A 19,028-nucleotide genomic window follows, 5' to 3' on the forward strand; every position below is an offset into this window, starting at 1 on the left:
GCTGTGGCGTGGGTCGGAATGCCCTGCCTTTTCAGGGCTGAATAGTATTCCACTGTGCAGATGGAACACGTCTTGTTCATCTAGGCATTCTCCAGCGGGCACTTGGGCCCCCCCTTTTGCCGACGGTGACTAGGGCTGCTGTGAAGGTGGGCGCACGCACCTGTGTCTGAGCCCTGGCTTTACTCTGTGGGGTGTGCGCCCGGGAGCGGAACTGCTGGACCATGTAGGAATCCCGTTTCGAACCTTGAGGGACGGATGGACTGCTTGCCGAGCAGCTGTGCCGTTTCCCGGTCCCGCCGGCACTGCATGGGCACCGGTTCCCGGCATCCCTCCAGCTCTTGCTCTTTCCTGTTCCGCCTTTTTTTTTTTTTTTTTTTTTGATGCTTACCATCCTAATGGGTGTGGGGAAGTATCTCACTGTGGTTTGTACTTGCATTTCCCTGATGGTTACTGATATTAAACACCTTTTCTCATGTTTATTGACCATTTCTGTACCTTCTTTGGAAAAATATCTACTCACATCCTGTGGCCATTTTTTCCACCAGGTTTTTTGTTGCTGACTAGCAGGAGTCTGCCCTTGCTGGATATTCACCCATCACAGGTACGCGACCTGCAGACACCTGCTCCCATTTGTGGGTTCCCCTTTCGCTGTGTGGGCAGTGGCCTTTGACACACACAAGTTTATAATCTTGATGTCGTCTAGTTTATCTGTTTTTTTTCTCTGGTTGCCTGTGATCCTTAGCATTCTTGCCTTTAAGCCTTCACCTGCCCCTCCACCGAGAATGCCCTTCCTCCGCCTCTCAGCTGGACCAACTCCTATAATAAACTGTCAAACTGCGGTTGAACTGCCACGTCCTCAAGGAATTTCTTCTCTGACAGCCCACGCTGGAGTAAGCACCCTGCTGTGTTTTAAGGATGAGGCACTGTCTTCTATCACAATATTTATTCAGGTGTAATTGTCCACAGGTGCATGTCCCTCCCACCCGTACAAACAACATTTGCCCCTGGACCGTGAGTTCCTTCAGAACGGGAGTTAGTTACATTTTCTAGTTCACGCGCCAAGTGCGGTGCTTGGCGTACGGAAGGCTCTCCATCAGGACCTGTTGATGGAAATAAGCGAATTCTGCGGCTCCAGACATTTCTCATTATCAAGACCGCTTCCATGAGAAAGCATTTCACAAATCCTCACCTGATAGAAATTACATTTCCCCGTGTACGGTAATTGAGAATATCCATGACGAAACACGGTGCATTTTCAAGCAAATGTGTTTCTTCTTAGGCCCTGTACCATCCACAGCCGCTGCATCCATGGCAGGGCCGGGTCGGCGTGGAGACTCAGGCTCAGCGTTGCTCCGTGGTCCACACCCCTCCCCGGGCCCCATGGCCCCCCGATCGGGAGCGACCGCCTCTCTGATCGACGAGAAAGGGAAGTCTCAAGGGAGAAAGGGAATGGCCCCGGTGATGCCAGTGATGCTACGGCCTAAAATATCAATGGCAACACCATGCCCTGCTCTCCCCAGACACACGGGGTCCGGCAGAAGTCACGCCTGCTTGAGTGTGGTTGGTAGGGTCTGTGAATGTCTCACACGAGAGGGACAGCAATTTGAACATTTTACCTAAAGTGTCCTTGAGTGTGTGCTTGAGCATGAGTGCACTGGAGTGTGATATTGTTATGTGACAGAATTACACGCCTGATGTTGTAATTCACCGGGAGCATTTTTTAAAAAGATTTTTTATTTATTTTATTTTTAGAGAGGGAAGGGAGCGAGATAGAGAGAGAGAGAGAAACATCAATGTGTGGTTGCTGGGGGTCATGGCCTGCAACCCAGGCATGTGACCTGGCTGGGAATTGAACCTGCGACACTTTGGTTCACAGCCTGCGCTCAATCCACTGAGCGACGCCAGCCAGGGCAACCGGGAGCATTAATTGTGCTGGACCGTGCACTGTCCATGCCTTTGTTGGGTTCTGGCCGAGAGACAACAGGGTGGCCATGGCACAGACAAAGCCGTGGGCCCGCCTCCCCAGTCCTTCTTCCCGGACCCATCCTGCTCTCCGTTTCCTGGCCGCCCGTGCGATTCGGCTGGGGCCCATCGGACAGAGTCACGGCCCATGGGGCCTGGGCAGAGGGGTGGGGGCCACTCAGCCTGGGTCCTTGGGAAGCATCCTGGGTGACCCCCACTTTCCCTCCTCCTTCCGAAGTGACCCAGTCCCTAGTTATACAGCTCTGGGCCATTGCTTTATATTCCTGGACCTTGGTCTCCACAAGGGTCAGACGGGGCAGCCAGGACCTACCTCCCGGGGGCTGGGTGGGGACCAGGTGATAACGCATATGGAGAAGCAAGTTCAGGCCGCATCTGAAGGGTTTGCCAGGGAAAGGGCTCTTGTCGTCACCCGCAGGTGTCTCCTCTCGCTGCCTCCCCCGGGTATCATTTTGCGGTGCTGCAGACAGTGCTGGAAAGAATTAATGTGATCAATTGTTGATGAAGAGGGGCAAGGGGGAAATCAAAGACACCTTGGAAGTGTCCAGCCAGGGAGGCTCACACATTCAACGAACGCACTGGATGCCATTACTTCTGATGCGTGTTGATGCTGGAGGCTCAGACTGATGATCTCGGTCGAGGTAATACCAGCTCCTGTAACAAAACCCCCCACATTTCAGTGACTTCATCAGCTGTTTCCCATGCCCATGGAAGTCCCACAGAGAGGGACCTGTCTGCTGGGAGCGGGGTCCACTCTTTGCCGCGGGGCCACGGAGGAGGAGGCTCTGCTGACGCCCCCAGTGGCTCCCGCAGACCTCCTGAGCTTGGACCTCTGGCAGGAGGTGGGGAAGGATGGGGTGGAGGACGAGGCCGGGAGGGGTACATACAGGCCAGGCCTGGAGCTCGCCGCTTCCACTCACGTGTCATCAGCGCATGCCCAGGGTCACACCTTGGAGCCTGGGGACAAGGGACCCCAAGTTGGCGCACCACTCACTGGCTCACTCTGCCCAATGACTCTACCCTCCAGGGGCTCATAGTATATAACCTGAACATTCAGTTAGGAAAACGACTCCATTTTCAATGCTGTCAAAAAGAATAAAATACTTAGCAATACATTTAACCCAAGAAGTAGAACACTTGTACCCTGAAACTACAAAACACAGTTGAAAGAAACTAAAGAAAACCTAAATAAATAAAAAGGTCCCCTGTGCTTATGGATTAGAAGACTTAATGTTGTTAAAATGGCAATATTCCCCAAATTAATCTACAGAAACTTGGCCTTTTTTTTTTTTCTATTTCCAAGCAATGGGAAAGCACACAAGAATTCCTATGGAAATGCAAGGGGCTCGGGGAAGCCAAAACAAACTTTAAAGCATAGAGTTGGAGGACTCATACTTCTCGATTTCAAAACTCACCATAAAACTAGAGTAAGCCAAACACTGCGGTTCTGGCACCGGGAGGGATGTGTGCAGATCAAAGCGACAGAATGGAGGGTTCAGAAATACACCCTCACATTTATGGTCAATTTATTTTCAACTAAGGTGCCAAAACCCTTTAATGAGAGAGAGAATAAAGAATAGTCTTTGAAACAAATGGTGCTGGATCAACTGGATATTCACATGCAAAAAGAATAAATTTGGACCCCTACCTCACACCAAATACTACAGAAATTAGCTCCAAGCAAATCAAGGACCAAAATGTGAGCGCTAACGCTAAGATTCTTGGAAGAAGCCCTAGGCATACATCTCCGTGCCCTTGGTTTAAAAAAAACCGCTGCCCGCTCTGACGCCGAAAGCACAAGCAGCCAAAGAAAAAACAAACCAATTGACTCGGCCGGACTTCAAACCTTTTGTGCATCAAAGAACACGAATAAGAAAGCAGAAAGAGGGAATCAGATAAAATATTTTCGAACCACAGATAGGGCAAGGGTCTAGTGTCCAGAGTAATTAAAGAACTCTTACAACTCAACAATACAAAAAAAAAAAGAAAGAAAGAAAACCCCTCAGTTTTGAAAGGGACCAAGGAGCTGTTCTTCAAAGAAGACATACACATAGCCAGTGACTGCAAGAAAAGGTGCTCAACCGTACTCATCTTTTGGGAAATGCAAGTGGAAGCCATAAGGAGCTACCAGTTGACACCCACTCGAACGGCTCTCACTGGAGGGACAGGTAACAACGAGTGTTGGCGAGGAGGTGGAGGAGCGGGACCCTCCACGCTGCTGCACGGTGGCCTGGAGTGTACAATGCCGTGCAGCAGTGGCACCTCGACAAGTTAAACACAGAGTGATCACAGGACCCGGCAGTTCCACTCCCAGGCCCACACCCAAGAGAACTGAAAACCTCGGCCACACAAAACCTTGCGTGTGGAGGCTCATCGCAGCCTTGGTCACGGCGGCCAGAAAGTGGAGACTGCCTGGTGTCCGTCAGCAGGTGGGGGATCACCCAGCAGCCAGCGAATGCCTGAACAAGACTCAGTTTATCCGTGCGAGGGAGTATCGCCCAGCCTTACAAGGCAGGAGGTTCTGCTTCTGCAACATGGATAAGCCTTGAACACACATGCTAAGTGGAAGAAACCACGCACAAAAGGCCACACATCATTCCATGCACATGAAATGGGTCAGAGAGACGAATCTGTGGAGTCAGCAGGCCTCGGATTGGTGGTCGCCAGCGGCTGGGGGAGCGAGCTGATGTCTGAGTCGCGTCTTGAGAGGTAAACATGGCGGCAATAGACTTCCCATGGCGAAGACACAGAGATGCCCAGCCAGGGCTTCTGCACCCACGGGTATCGTCCCTGTGTGACACCCACCCCTCGGTCCTCTCACTTCTTCTCAGCCCCCTCCACCCCCTGAGACCAAGAGCCTGTACTTTGGACAATTAAATGAACCGCCACCTTCTTCTGCTTGGGGCACCCTCTCCCGCTGCCTCAGGTCCACCCCAGGCCGCCTTCTCCCCTGGGTCTGTTTTCCAGGAACGTGTGCCAGATGGGGGGGCCGTTAGGGAAAGGGACAGAGCAGGACCTGTCAGGGCACCTCCTGGAATCAGGTCCTGGGCTCTGGGCCTCACACTGGCTATCCTCTGGCTTCACTCCTCCAACCACGCTCCGATAAGGGCACTTCCCAGGGGCAGGAAACGGAGGCTCAGAGACGTCAGCAACACAACCACAGTCACACAGCACTTAAGGGCTAAGCCCGGCGTGAAGTCCAGACCCGCCCCTGTCTTCAAAGCACGTGTTCATTCCAGTCCCAAATCCACACTCAGGGGCCTTGAATTTAATTCCCAGCCCAGACACCCACGCTCCGAGTGGCTTAGGTTATTTATTTTACCTCCTCGAGCCTCAGTTTACCCATCCCTAAGAGGAGAGGGCTCCGAGAGCCGAAGAGGATCTCCCCCAGAAGGCTTCTATCTTCGGGATGCTTTGATCTTGGACGACTGCGGATAACATCGGCATTTATGAAAACAAAACATCATCAAATGAGCTGGTAATAAAATTCCAAAGCAATATGCAGGGGCTGGGAAAGGGCTGTAAATCCACAGGATGTCAATTCCAAGTCGAATGCAATTTACAAGAATATGGTTCAAATATCACAAGGTCAAAACAATTTTGAGCTTCCCAGTATTTACAAACATACCTCACTTCATAAACCTCCTCAATCCACGCTGCGCAGTGTATACAGGGCCGTTTTAAAACAACTCTATTTAATCTGATGTGGCTTTAAGTGAGGTCTGTTAGAAATGTGCTACTAATTTTGGACTTTTGTGTTTAGGGGAAAATGCGATTGAAGCTTAATCCAATTTTCGAGCACTCGGAAACAGCTACAAGGAAATAGACAGGCTTCAGGGGACGATGTGGGGGGGTGGGGGTTGCTTCAGAAACAGCTCCACTCGCCACCACCGAGCCCTGCTGGAATGTTCCATGCCGGCCAAACGTTCGCCCTTCGGGCACGAGGGAAAGTCCAGCTGCCCCTGGAGAAACTCTCCCTGGAGGGTGTTTCTGCTCTAACTAGCTGCACAGCCGAGTCTCAGCCCGTAGTCACCTGGTCCTAGAATTGGGTGGCCGATGGTAACAACAGTCATCATGTGCTGAGCAGCTCTCGATGCAAATACCGCAGGTCCCCTGACTGACCACAGTTCCCACGTTGTCACCCACAGCGGCTGAGGTCCTGCCCCGCCACCCCTCTAATAAATCCAGGTAGATCTGAGCCAAGAGGGGTGGGCTCTTCCTCCTTGTCACTGGTTAGTTAAGAAGTGTGTGTGTGGCAGATTGCTTTTTCCAAAAACCGTCTGCATCGGTATACATCCCCTTCCCCATGGCCTTCTGACTCTACGGCTTTGACATGCCTCCCACGGACAGCAGGGAGTCTGGGTTCCCTCCCTTTGAACTTAGGTCGTCTTTTTGTCCGTGGTACAAGAATGCTCTGGGACTTCTCAGGCGGGGCCATGCAAGGTAAGAGAGTTTCCACTCAGTTCTCTGAGGATGCTTGTTCTCGGAGCGTGGTGGCCGTACCGCAAGGAAGCCCAAGCAGCCCATGGGGAGCGCCCTATGAGGGGAACCCAGCTGAGCCCCCAGCTAAGAGCCAGCACCAACCACCAGCTGTGTACGTACGTCCTCTCGAGGCTGGGTCCTTGGGCTCCCGACGGGGCCGCCCCAGCTTACACACGGAGCCGAGTCCAGTTGTCCTTGCCAATGGAGCCCCCTTCCAAAGGCAGACGTCTAAGCCAAATAAGTGATCATTGTGGTTACTAGTCACTGAATTTAGAAACAATTTTTTATGTAGCTGCAGGTATCCAGAATAAGCTGTGAACTCTTCTGGCAAATTAAACATACATGGAAGGCTGATAGGGCTCATCTGGGAAAGACTCCTTTCCTCTTCAGGAGATGTGCCCAGGGACAAATGTCCTTTCCCTGTCTCTGGGCGTGGGTGTGTGAGAATCTGATGTCTGGAGCTGCAGCAGCCGTCTTGTGACCATGAGGAGAGCTGGTGAAAACACTGAGGATGGGTGGCAAAGAGACAAGATGGACAGGACCCCCTGTCTCTGTTGACATTGTTGAGCTGCCGAATTAGCCAACCCCAGGACATCACCACCAACAGACTTCCTTTCGTGGGAGATAAGTTCATTATTGATCAGGCAGCTGAGGAGGGATGTCCTTTCACTTAGAGCCCGATGCATCCTAACGGTACATGCCATACGTCATGCTTTACACTACTCTGTTCACTTGCGACAACAATTCTGAAAGATTAATAGCATCCATTTTTGGCTGAAGAAATAGGCTTAGCCAAGTTAAGCAGCTTTCTGAAGGTCATTTCCCAGTATTGGTGGGGGGGGACAGGAAGTCACCCCCAGGTCTGTCTGACTCCAAAGTCTGTGTGCTCCACGCACCCCTGTGTCCCTTTGTCTCTGTCTGGGGGAACAAGCATTGGCCCGGAAGTGAGGGTTACAAGGTGGAGTCTGGGCTCCTCACTGACCTTCTGCGTGACTCTGAGAAATCACCGCACCTCTGCGAGCCCGTGTCCCTCCACCTTCCCACCTCCCAGGGTCCTGAGAAGCTCCACGGATCCCCTCCGCTTACTCTGACATGAACGTCTGCCTGCCTCGTGCTGGTGCATCTCCATCCCCTCTTCACACAGCACATCCCGCCCCTGCTGGCCGCTCTGCTGCAGGGTCCCCGGGGACAGGGACAGGGGAAGGAGAAGGCCACCTCGGAGGGAAGAGGCCTGGACCTAGGAAAGTCCCTATTAGACAAGGATGAGAGTAAAACCAAACCCATCTGGCTCCCTAAGAGGAGAGAGAAGGAGGTAGGACAGGGAAGTAATAGGCCCATGACCTTGGGGCAGAAAAGCCCAGATAATCTGGAGGAACAGGTGGGTGGGCATCAGGCTCATGAGCTGCCCGCCCAGGCGGAGGCAGAGGGGGCTGCAGGCTTCTAGGAGAGGCCGGCATCACGTGTGGCATGACATCCGACATGAAGATCAAGAGCAACAGTGAGGCACGGACAGAGGAAATGTCTACGTACCTGACCTCGAGGCGGCACTGCTCACTCTCCACGACCGGCTGAGGACTCAGAGGCTCCCACACGCCCGGGTGAGCGGCAAAGGGAGGCAGCACGGGCCCAAGTCAGCACGGAGGAGCCACAGAGCTCAGGGACTTCGAGAGCAGAGCGAATGGCCAAGGCCATCGGCACGGAGCGCCCAGCTCACGCCCGGAGGACCAGCTGGGCCCGGCTGTCCCTCATGAACCCCGCACAGAGGCCCAGGGACCAGATCAGCCAGCTGGACGTGCCACCACAGAGACAAGGAGGCCCAGAGACAGCCCAACCTCCTACCTCTGTGGGGGTCACGGATGCCTCACCCCCAGTCCTTGCAGATGCCAAGGGAGGAGAAGAAACCAGAAGTCTGAGCACCTGCCTGGAAGGCACCCTGCTGCCCCGAGGAGACGTGCAGTTGTGGGAGAGACGGAGGAGCCGTGGCTGTCGGCCTGGGGCCCTCTGCCTGCCGTGGCCGCCCACAGCACGGGCTCAGCTGGGCACGCACAGAACACCCAGAGGCGCATTCTCTCTTCCTGCGGAGGAGCGCCGTGGGAACCGGCAGCCCCCTCCGCCTGCATGTTGTCCTCTCTCGTCACCTCTGTCCTGCCGCCACGTCCTTCCTCTGCAAGAATGGCTCCTGAGAAGATGGGTTCTGAAAGTGCTCCCTCCAAACGGAAGAGAGGAGCAGAGCCCAGGAAGTGGGCTCTCTCCCAAGGCCAATGGGGACGTGTCGGTGGTTGAAGCAAGAACGTGGCTGGGGAGACTTGTGGTTCAGGAAGACCTGGCAGCAGCGAGGCGAAGGGGCAAGGTGGAGGCTCAGAGGCTTGGACGGGCACTGAGGAAAGACCCTGGACCCAGGCGGGTGCCACACAGAAAACAGCAAAGGAGGGCAAGATCCCTGACTATTCAAACAGCGAGCCTTGCCTCGGCCGCTTCCTTGGGCGGGAACCACATCCTCTCTGAACGCCAGCCTCGTCTTCTGTCGAGATGCGATAATAGCACCTACACAGCAGAGACGTCGGGGGCCTTGAATGCGATCCCAGCGAAAGCACCCAGCACGGTGTTTCTCCTGTCCGCCCCCTCGTGGCCTCCCCCGCCCCGAGGGAGGACCCGTTTCCAAACAGCCGTGCAGACGTCTCAGAGCGGCACACCTGTCTCAGCTGCGGACAGGAAAGCAAACGGACAGCCTCTGTCTCCCGGCCGGAGAGGGAGTTACACCTGTCTCAGCTGCGGACAGGAAAGCAAACGGACAGCCTCTGTCTCCCGGCCGGAGAGGGAGTTATCTCCGCAGCAGCAAGCTGGGGTCGGCAAAGCACCGAGAATTTCATCACAAGCCTATAAAGAAGGCACTCAGAAAGAAAACCCTCGCACGAGGGGCCTTTGCCAACTGCATCCCGATGTGCCGTGAGCACACTGTGCCTCTGGGGGCTGAGGTGAGGCCCTGTGTCACCGAACTAGAATGCTGTCTCCTTCCGCTTACCGTGAGAAGGCAGGCAGGATCCTAACCCCCCAGGTCCTCCGTTTCGCGCCTGCAGGGGATAGACACGCTTCTGATGTTACACAGGGTGGCTGGGGGGCCTGCAAGGCAGCACAGGGAAGGGGAGGAGCCTGGGTACGGAGTTGCCTGCATGACCTCGGCCAGGGGGGTGAGTACCCAAAGCCTCAGTTTCCTGATCTGTTAAATGGGCACAGCACTCCCTTCCTGTCTCACCCAGGTCATTTGATCTTCCGAGTCTGAAGAGCGGAGCCAGGATCTGCCGGGCACCAGGCTCAGCATGAGACACAACAGATGTAGCAGCTGCTGTCATGGGGGCTTAAAGCCCGGCCAACGTCACCCATGAGAAGAGTGCAGGCGCCTCAGGACACCGGGACTTGGGCAACCCGGGCGAAGAGCCTGCGGAACGCCCGTGCCTGGGTGGGAATGCTCACCTACAGCTAACCAGCTCAGCAGTTTTAGCAAGTCACCCGCCCGCTCCTTGCCTCAGTTTCCCCACCTGTACAATGGGGACACCACTAGTTTATCCACCGACCTCAGCGAGGTAAAATGTGGAAGGCTTTTTGAATGGTTTTACCTACCTGCCCTCTCTCAGAGTCTTATCCCTTAGTGGGAGGGTCTGGTCCCAGGCGCCTTCCCTAAGGCGTCCCTTAGGGTGTCCCTGCCATGTTCAGTCACCCAGAGTCTAGTGACACCAAGCTACGCCCAGTCTCCAGCCCCGCCAACGCCTGTTCTCAAACTCGGAGCTTCCAGAACCGTGAGAAAATGGGTTTCTGCGGTTTGAGTCCCCCCAGCCTGCTGCCCATGGTGCAGTGTTATGGCGGCTCAAGGAAACTGATAGAAATGCCCATATGTGAGTTTTTTTTTATTTTTATGGTGCTGCATAATTCATATTATTGGCTAACTTGGAGCTTTTCATTTGTTTTTTACTTAATGTATTGAGGACATTACTCCAGATTATTCCATAGAAATGTAATTTAAAAAAGGTTTACATTTGCCCTGGCTGGTGTGGCTCAGTGGACTGAGTGCCGGCCTGTGAACCAGAGGGTCGCTGGTTCAATTCCCAGTCAGGGCACATGCCTGGGTTGTCAGCGGAGGCCCCAGGAGGGGGCGTGTGAGAGGCAACCGATCCATGTATCTCTAGCACATTGCTGCTTCTCTCCCTCTCTTCCTTCCTTGCCCTCTCTCTCAAAGTAAATAAATAACATCTTTTAAAACACTTTTTTAAAAAATTAAAAAGGCTGACATTCCAAAAGGCACGTATCACAGTGTACTCAACCTTCACGGTCCCGATGGACTTTTGAGACTGCTTCCAGGTTTTCACCACCACAAAACACCGGCTCCCGTGGCCTCCGTGCTGCGGCTGCATTTCTGCGGGAGAGGGTCCCAGCAGCAGGGTTCAGGACTGGAGGGAATGATGTGTCTAAGGAGAAGAATGGACACCTATGCATGCCGTTCCCAAGGGGCTTTGGCCATTCACCGGACCCACACGTTAACTCCCGGCCCCGCCACAAAATAGAATAGTACCGGAAAGGACTTTCCTCCCCTTCCTCGGTCACCCAGCTAGCCTGGTGCCCTCCTCTGGCGCCAGCCGGGTCAGGCTTCTGCACATGGCAGCAGGCGGACCGATGGGGCTTCCGTCTCAGTGACCTGCGGCTGGGTTGCTCAGCCCCACGGACCCTGGGTCCTCACCCAGAGAGGGGTCCACACCTGGACCCACTCACTCTGCAAGCACCTGGCTGGACAGAGCAGACACAGGAGGGTGTGTGTGCGTTGGGGACAGTCATTCCCCACACTGAGCCCGTGTCCCTGACCCGACTGCTCCGGAGGGCTGCGGGGACCATGGCCTCGGCCACATGGCACTCAGTGGGCCGGACCCCATCTGTGCTTCCCACCCCCACTCGCTGGGCACCCTCCTGCCCTTTTCCCCCCGGGTGCAACCCTTCCTGGGCCTGCTTGTTCCCTCCCCACCGACCCCACGCCTTGCCACACCCTTCCTAAGCCTGTGCAGGGGTCTTTGTCTACAGACACAGACACCCTCCTCCCGTCACCAGCTCGGTGATTCCGCCTCATCAGTTCTGCAAAATAATGATGCTGGTATCTGCTGAGCGCCCGCCAGGAGCCGAGCACTGTGCTAAGGCCTTGGGCATGACATGCGTTCATCCATGTCCCCCCGTAACCAGGGACACAGGTGAGGAGCCTGGGCACAGCCGCATGCTTGAGGCCCTCTCCCTCTGCTGCCGAGGTTAATCTCCTTGAACTTCACGAGACCCAGGACCCACCTAACCCAGGGATCCACGTGCCCAGGAAGAACCCGGACTCCCCTCAGTCCAAACGGGGAGGCCTAATGGTCTGGGCAACCAGGCGGCCCACCCTGCCTGCCCCAGGCGGTTCTCCTCTGGCCCCCAGCTCCCGACAGAAATGGTGCACTGCAGCGTAAGCCCTGTCGGATGCCTTCGGCAAAACACCCCCCTGCTCACTTACCACCCATCAACCCGGGCAGCTCCCGGGGCGCCAGCTCTGCGTCAGGTGCTGGGCCCGCCGAGGTGGAGTCAAGCCCGTCCCTGACCCCGAGGGAATGACGGTGTGGTCAGTGTTCCGGGAGCCCAGGGGGCCCGAGCCCACCCGGAGCAGTCAGGGAAAACTTCCACGGGAGGTGGCAAGTCCAGAGACACGGTAGCTGGCGCGTGGCCTGGAGGGGAGCGTGACGAGCCTGCTGGCGGCAGCGCCGGGGCCCACGCCTCCGGAAGGGCGCTGCCCCGGACTCCTCCCTGCCCTGGACAGGGTCCCCTCCCCGAGCCCGGAATTAGAATTACGGTCACGGCCGCGCCTGACATCTGCTCCGACCAATTCATTATCATTAGGAAATGAATCCCTAATGAGTTTCTGCCGCCATTAAGTCTGATTTACAGTAACGGTAATCACCCTTGGAAGCACACACTTTATCCCTTTAATTAATAATCCTGCTTATCAGCAAGCCTAATGATCACGGGACAAAAAAGTAGGAGAAAGCTTCCCATCTCCAGCCCCGGCTTCCCCATTGCACGGAGGGGAAGGGGAGAAGGGGGTCCCTGAAGCAGGTCTGGGGACCACGCAGCCCGCCGTGGGGGCATTAACAGCCGTCATCTTCTAGAGGAACCCTCTGAGTCACCCAGGGGCTGGGCTGGGACCCGGGGCCCCAGCTGCGCCGGCTCCTCACGCCTCTGTAGGCCCACCCGTGCTGGGGCATCTCCACGCTGCAGGCGGGGCCCTGGCTCTAGTAAACCTGAGCCAGTCACTCCCTGCTCAAAACCCTGCCGGGGCCCATGGGTGCACCTGGGACAACACCCCAGCTCTCTGCACCCCTGCTCACCCCCAAAACCTCCCCCTGCTCCTTCCTCCCACACAACTGGCACCCCTGCTCGCTCCTCTCCTCTTCACCCAGAGACCCCAGCCCCGCCCCTCCCTTGCGTGACAATATGCCTCTTTCTGAAACGACCTTCTTTCCATGGCCTCGCACCTGTCTCCAGCCCTTCCTCCAAACTGCTTCTACAGGCCCCGACCAGCTGACGTGTATCGGGAGGCTGGCGGACGAGTCAGCGGGGAACTCTTATCTACGGCAAGGAGCAGCCGCCAGCTGACTGTATGAGGCACAGAGGGGACCAGGGAGGGAGGGCCAGGGAGAGCTTTCAGGTGGAGGGGCGGCCTGAGCTAGGCTTTGTTTGTTTGTTTGTTTGTTTAGTACATGGGTAAGGGAGAGCAGGGGAGGGATGAATAAGCAGAGGGCAGAGGGTTTTTTTTTAAGTCTTCACCTGGGGATGTGTTTGTTTATTGATTTCAGAGAGAGAGGAAGGGAGAGAGAAAGAGAAACATCGATTGGTTACCTCCCATACGTGCCCCAATTTGGGACTGAACCCGCAACATTTTGGTGTACGGGACGACACTCCCAACAACTGGCCCACCTGGCCAGGGCCTGAGCTAGGTATTGAAAATCAATTTTATCATATTAATGTCTGCCCACCACCTGTTAGACATCCACCATGTGCTAGACACTTTATCGACAGCATTCCTTATAAATGCCACATTGATGTGGTAAAGTGGGGAGATTATCTCCCCCATTTTGCAGGTAGGAAGACTGAGGCCCAGAGACGTTGCACACACTCCGGGCCGTGCGGAGCCTGTGAGTGGCAGAGACTGCATCCCGGCCCCTGAGGGTCTGCCCCCAGGCCCAGTCCTCCAACAGGACCACGTTTCACTGATTTTGACAGTGCCCTTCACTCCAAAGCGGGACACAACGTGGCCCTGCCTGCGTCTTGCCGAGGCTCACACACACACACACACACACACACAGGTCACGTCAGAGTGGGTCCGCTCGCTGGGGTCCGCCACCAGCCAGAAGCAGCCAGACGCAGCCAGCGGGTGTGTGTCTCCGTCTCTACCTGCCCCGGGGCTGCTGGAGTCTGTCTCTTGGCGCCCCTCGAACGAGCGAGCTCAGGCTGCGGCAGAGAACTCACAGACGGGGGAGGGGGAGGTTGCTTAACCAACAGGCCTTTCCCCTCGCAGTGCTGGGGGCTGGAGGCCCGAGGTCAGGGTGCACCGAGGTCGGGTCCCGGGTGAGGACTGTCCTCCCGGCTCGCAGACAGCCTCCGTCTCGCGGCCTCCTCCCGGGGCAGAGGGCGCGAGGCAGCAAGCGCTCTTCTGATCAAGGACACTGATCCCACTGTGGGTCCCCTTCCTCGTGGCCTCATCTAAGCCAAATCACCTCCCAAAGGCTCCACCTCCAAATCCCACCCCCACAGAGGTGAGAGCTTCAACACAGGATGGGGTGTGAGACTCAGTCCACAGCACAACACGGACGGTGCGGCTTGCCTGCAGGAAACACCCGTCGTTGAGGAACGATGGACTGAGACAGTGAACGGAGCCTTTTGCAGGGTTCAAATGCCGGCTCAGCCCCTCTCAGCGGCCAGAGGCTGAGGAAGCTCCCTGAGTCTCGGAGTTTCCCGTGAAAACCCGGGTACCAGCAGTGCTGCTACCTGGAGTCGAGTCCTGGTGAGGATGGAGTGAATGGAACCATGTGGCGCCTCTGCAGTGACGTCTGGGGCACAGGAGGGACTCGGGAGTGCTGCGTGTGGTCATTTCCCCGTGGGCAGGAACCTTCTGCTCTCGGCAACGACTCACGGCTCAGACCTGTGGGGCCGAACGAGGAAATGGGTACAGTTTCCCTGCACGTTCTCTTCTTCTTCCCGAATGAACAGCCAAGTGACACGGCCTCAGATACTGGGGCTTCAGCAAGGAAGGCCGACGGGCCAACGTCCTGGGTCAAGCTCCTCCTTAAACCCCTGGCTTGGCTTTCCTTCACCTGCAGGGGGCTCTCCAGGCTCCTCAGGGGACTGTCCAGGGCTCCTCAGTGGGCCCAGGGCCCACCTGCCCAGGTCCACCTCCTGGTGCCCTCCGCCCACGCGCACCTCTGAGAACACAGGGCACGGCCCCGCAGGTGTGCGCTGGCTATGCTGTTTGTTTTCTTTCGTTCATTATTTATTTATATTTTTAAAATCCTCGCTCCAGATACATTTGTTGATTTTAGAGAAAGAGGAAGAGAGAGAGAGAGAGACATCTAACGGTTGCTTCCCGTACCCACCCCCTGCCTGGGGATCAAACCCACAACCTTTTGGTCCAACCCACTGAGCCGCTCACCCAGGGCCATCCACACTGTTCCTACGGCCAGGGGCCGTGCTCTCCCCTCTCCTCCACCAGCCCAGGCTCGGATTCTCTGGAAAGATGCCCCTCCGAGGAGCGTGTGAGCTTCCACGGCCCCAGTGTCCACCCGGCTGCACAGGGACTCTCCGTGAAGTTGCCCCAGGGCCCTGGCGAGGCGCATGCGCTCTGGCGCCGGGCTGCCTGGGCGCGCATGAACCCCGCCGGTCTAGCTGCTGGCTGCACGATGGCGGGCAGTCACCCGGACCCCTCCTCCCTGTGCCTCTGGTGCCCCGTCTGTACGTGGGGACCCCGTTAGGATTACGTGGGCACATAAAGCCCTTAGAACAGCACCCAACACGCACCTGGTCAAGAACGCATTCTTATTTACAAAACCGCACTGCCCCCCCGCCCCTCGCCGTGTCTTCCCATTCCCGCTGCCCAGCGCAGCCGCCGAGGCTCGGTCGCCGCTCAATACGCATTTGTTGAGCTGAATTCCCCCACGAAATGGAAACAGAGCTTGGCTCCCAGAGTGGGCAATCACTTATATTACATATTAGGCGATTTTTCCAGCGTGCATCATGCCAAATATTGTACATTCTTTATTACGGCGAGGGCAGCGATGTTCATTAAAGGGTAGCGCCGTTTCATTAGAAACCCTTGCTGTCGGAATTTTATAACCCGGCCGCAAAAATTCACTCCGGGCAAAATGCTAACCTTCGTCTGGAAATAAATGGGTTTATTTTATAAATTTTTATGCATTTTCCACACATAAGCAAACGGACAGATAAACCATTCTTTAATGGAAGGATTGCAAGGGGAAAGCTCGACTCGGGCACACGAGACACAGAGACCCAGAGAGACGGACTGGCTTGGCCTGACCGTGCCTGGCCGGCCATTCCCGTAGAATCTTTCCTCCTCGCCTTTCCAAAGGTCCCTCACAGCCCAGTGACCGCCACCGTGAGAGCTTCGCGGGGCCAGCCGTGGCTCTCGGTGCTTGGTGTGTGCTGACGAATTCCCCCAAGTTCATCTCCTCCCAGAGAACGGGTGTATGGGGTTAAATGAAGGTACCCCAGAGTTTATGTCCACCGGGAACCTCTGAACGGGACCTTATTTGGAAGAGGGTCTTGGTAGATGTCATCAAGGTAAGAGGAGGCCACGTGAGATTAGGGTAGGCCCTAAATCCGGTGGTGGGCATCTTAGAAGAGAAGAGAGCCCTGGCTGGCGTGGCTCAGTGGATTGCGTGCCGGCCTGCGAACCAAAGGGTTGCCAGGTCGATTCCCAGTCAGGGCACATGCCTGGGTTGTGGGCCAGGTCCCCGGTGGGGGGGCCTTTGAGAGGCAACCACACATTGGTGTTTCTCTCCCTCTCTTTCTCCCTCCCTTCCCCTCTAAAAATAAATAAATAAATAAAATCTTTAAAAAGAGCGAGAAGGGAGAGGAATTTGAACCCAGAGACACATGGAATGGAGGGGGCCTCGTGATGACACAGGCAGAGATCAGAGCGACAGAGTGACGCACCAAGGATCACCAAGGACGGCTGGTGCCAGCTGCCGGAAGTCTGCCGACACCTTGATTTTGGACTTTATCCTCGGGAACGGGGAGGAAAGACATTCCTGTTGCATTCAGCCACCAACTAACACAGTGCGGGGAACTGAGGCAGACGGAGGTCAGGGAGCCCCCCTGGTTTGTCCTCGGAGCGAGTGGAGGTGAGATTTAAATACCAGCCGTGCGCTCCAGGGTCTGGACACACCACCACCCCTGCCCCCCGCCCCTTCCTGCTCATCGGCCTATTCGCACAGGCAAGCAGCGTGAGCCTGCCCCGCCACCAACAGCGGCTTTTCAGACGACTTCCGCTCCCACTGCTTTCCAAGTTCCCACAGTGAAAAATGGAACAGACTCACCTCCCCGCCCCCCCGCCCCCCCCATGGGTTTAACTTTCAGGACTTTTAGTTCATAATTCAGCATTCCAGCCAGTCGCCTGAAAGCTGCCTCTCCCCTTCAACTCCAGGACGGCGGGGAGATCCGACGGAAGCAGTGACCAAGGTCACCACACACACTTCGGATCTAGGAAAACAATGGTACACGTGAAAGCTACTCAACACTGACCAGGCCCAGCCTGGAACTCGCCCCTTCAGCCCCAGCCAGGCGCACACCAGCCTGCCGGCACACTGGGACCTCAATGCCAAGGGGGGGGGGGGGGGGGGGTGTTGGAGGAAGGAGGGGCAAGCGACCACTGACTCCCACGCAGCCCCTGAGAAACTGCGGCCGTGGGTCCACGGTCACGGGTGTGGGGAGAGATGCACAGCATATTATAAAGTGAAAAAGCCGCTGGCAAGATGGAGCGTGCCCCACACAGGTCCTTCCAAAGTGGGAACACAGACGTCGACACCGAAGGCCACGGTGTGGGTGTGCACACGGGCGGAGTGAGGGGGTGTGCTACCCTGTTAATGATGGTGCAATGTCTGGGGCCGTTTTTGCCACTTCACACTTTTCCTCACTGTCTGCATTGTCTTCTGTGAATGTGCAGGGGCGTCACAGTTAGAAAAGAAGTAAGGAAACTCCTTCCATCAGGGCGGGGCGGGAAGCCTGCGAGGTCCCAGGCGCTGTGGGCGGCCTGCCTCATGGATGGTCTGGGGGTCCTGCCCACAGTGCCCGGCAGAAGAAAAGCTCGTGTTCACAGCCACGGCGGCCCAGTGGGTCTGATTTCAGCGCACCTCCCCCTACCCCCCCCAAGTCTGCTGCACAGCGTTAGTAGGCCTTTTTTTTTGTCTAAAATGCAAATAAGTTCCTCAAACTCAACCTGAACCTTCTGCCCCAGATAAGCAGCAGGGAAATGGAAAACTAAGAACGGGACCCACAGAGACAGAGCATCCCCAGTCCGGGGGGCGGGCCCACAAAAGGACATGCATGCCAAGCCCTCCGAGTGTCCCGGAGGGAGACAGTGGCTGGCGGCGATCGCCCCTGGGAGGCAGAAGGGCCCAGGGGTGCTTATTCGAGATAGAGACAGTTCGTTCCCTGCGGCTGCCGTTACAGACGACCACAAACCAGGGGACTGAACACGACACACACTTATCTCCTCGCAGTCCAGGTGGCCTGAAGGACAAATGAAGGTGTGTTCACAGCCACACCCCCTCTTCCAAAGACTCTTGGGCAGTGTCCTTCCTGCCTCTCCCAGCCCCGGGTGGCCCCGGGTGGTGCCGGGTGGCCCTGGGCTTGTGGCCGCATCGCTCTGTCTCTGCCTCCGTCTGCACATGCCCACTTACTCTCTGTTTATCTCTCTGTGTGTCCTCTTCCTATGAGGATGCTGTCGTTGGATTTACAACCCACTCTCATCCAGCGTGACCTCATTTTAACTTGATGACCTCTGCCAAAACCTTATTCCCAATAAGGGCCCATTCTGAGGTTCTGGGAGGACGCAGGTCTTTACGGTACGCTATTCAGATCAGTGCAGAGACATACACAAGTTTCGGGGACCCTGGATGGCTACCCCAGCCACCGTGAGATTGCGCGTCCTGAATCCCACCATCCTAGAAGTGCCCGGTGCCTGATACGACTGCCCCTTCGAGCAGCCGGTCATCCGATCCACAGTCAGCAACGCCTTGCCGAGCCCGGCCAAAGAGCAACCCCGAGGGTGCAGGTTAGAGTCTGCAGGCACATGCGCTCCCTGTGATGGTTCCTTTTAGGCGTCCGCTCCGGCAGGGCCATGCGGTGGCCAGGCATCTGGTTAGACACGATGCTGGACGCGCCTGTGAGGGCGTTTGGGTGAGATTCACATCTCATTCAGCGGGCCCAGTGAGGCAGGTTGCCCTCCCAGGGAGGGGGGTGGGGTGCCTCTCCGGGCCACAGGAGGCCTT

The sequence above is a fragment of the Phyllostomus discolor genome, chromosome 1 (genome assembly GCF_004126475.2).
Source record: "Phyllostomus discolor isolate MPI-MPIP mPhyDis1 chromosome 1, mPhyDis1.pri.v3, whole genome shotgun sequence".
Classification (NCBI taxonomy): domain Eukaryota; kingdom Metazoa; phylum Chordata; class Mammalia; order Chiroptera; family Phyllostomidae; genus Phyllostomus; species Phyllostomus discolor.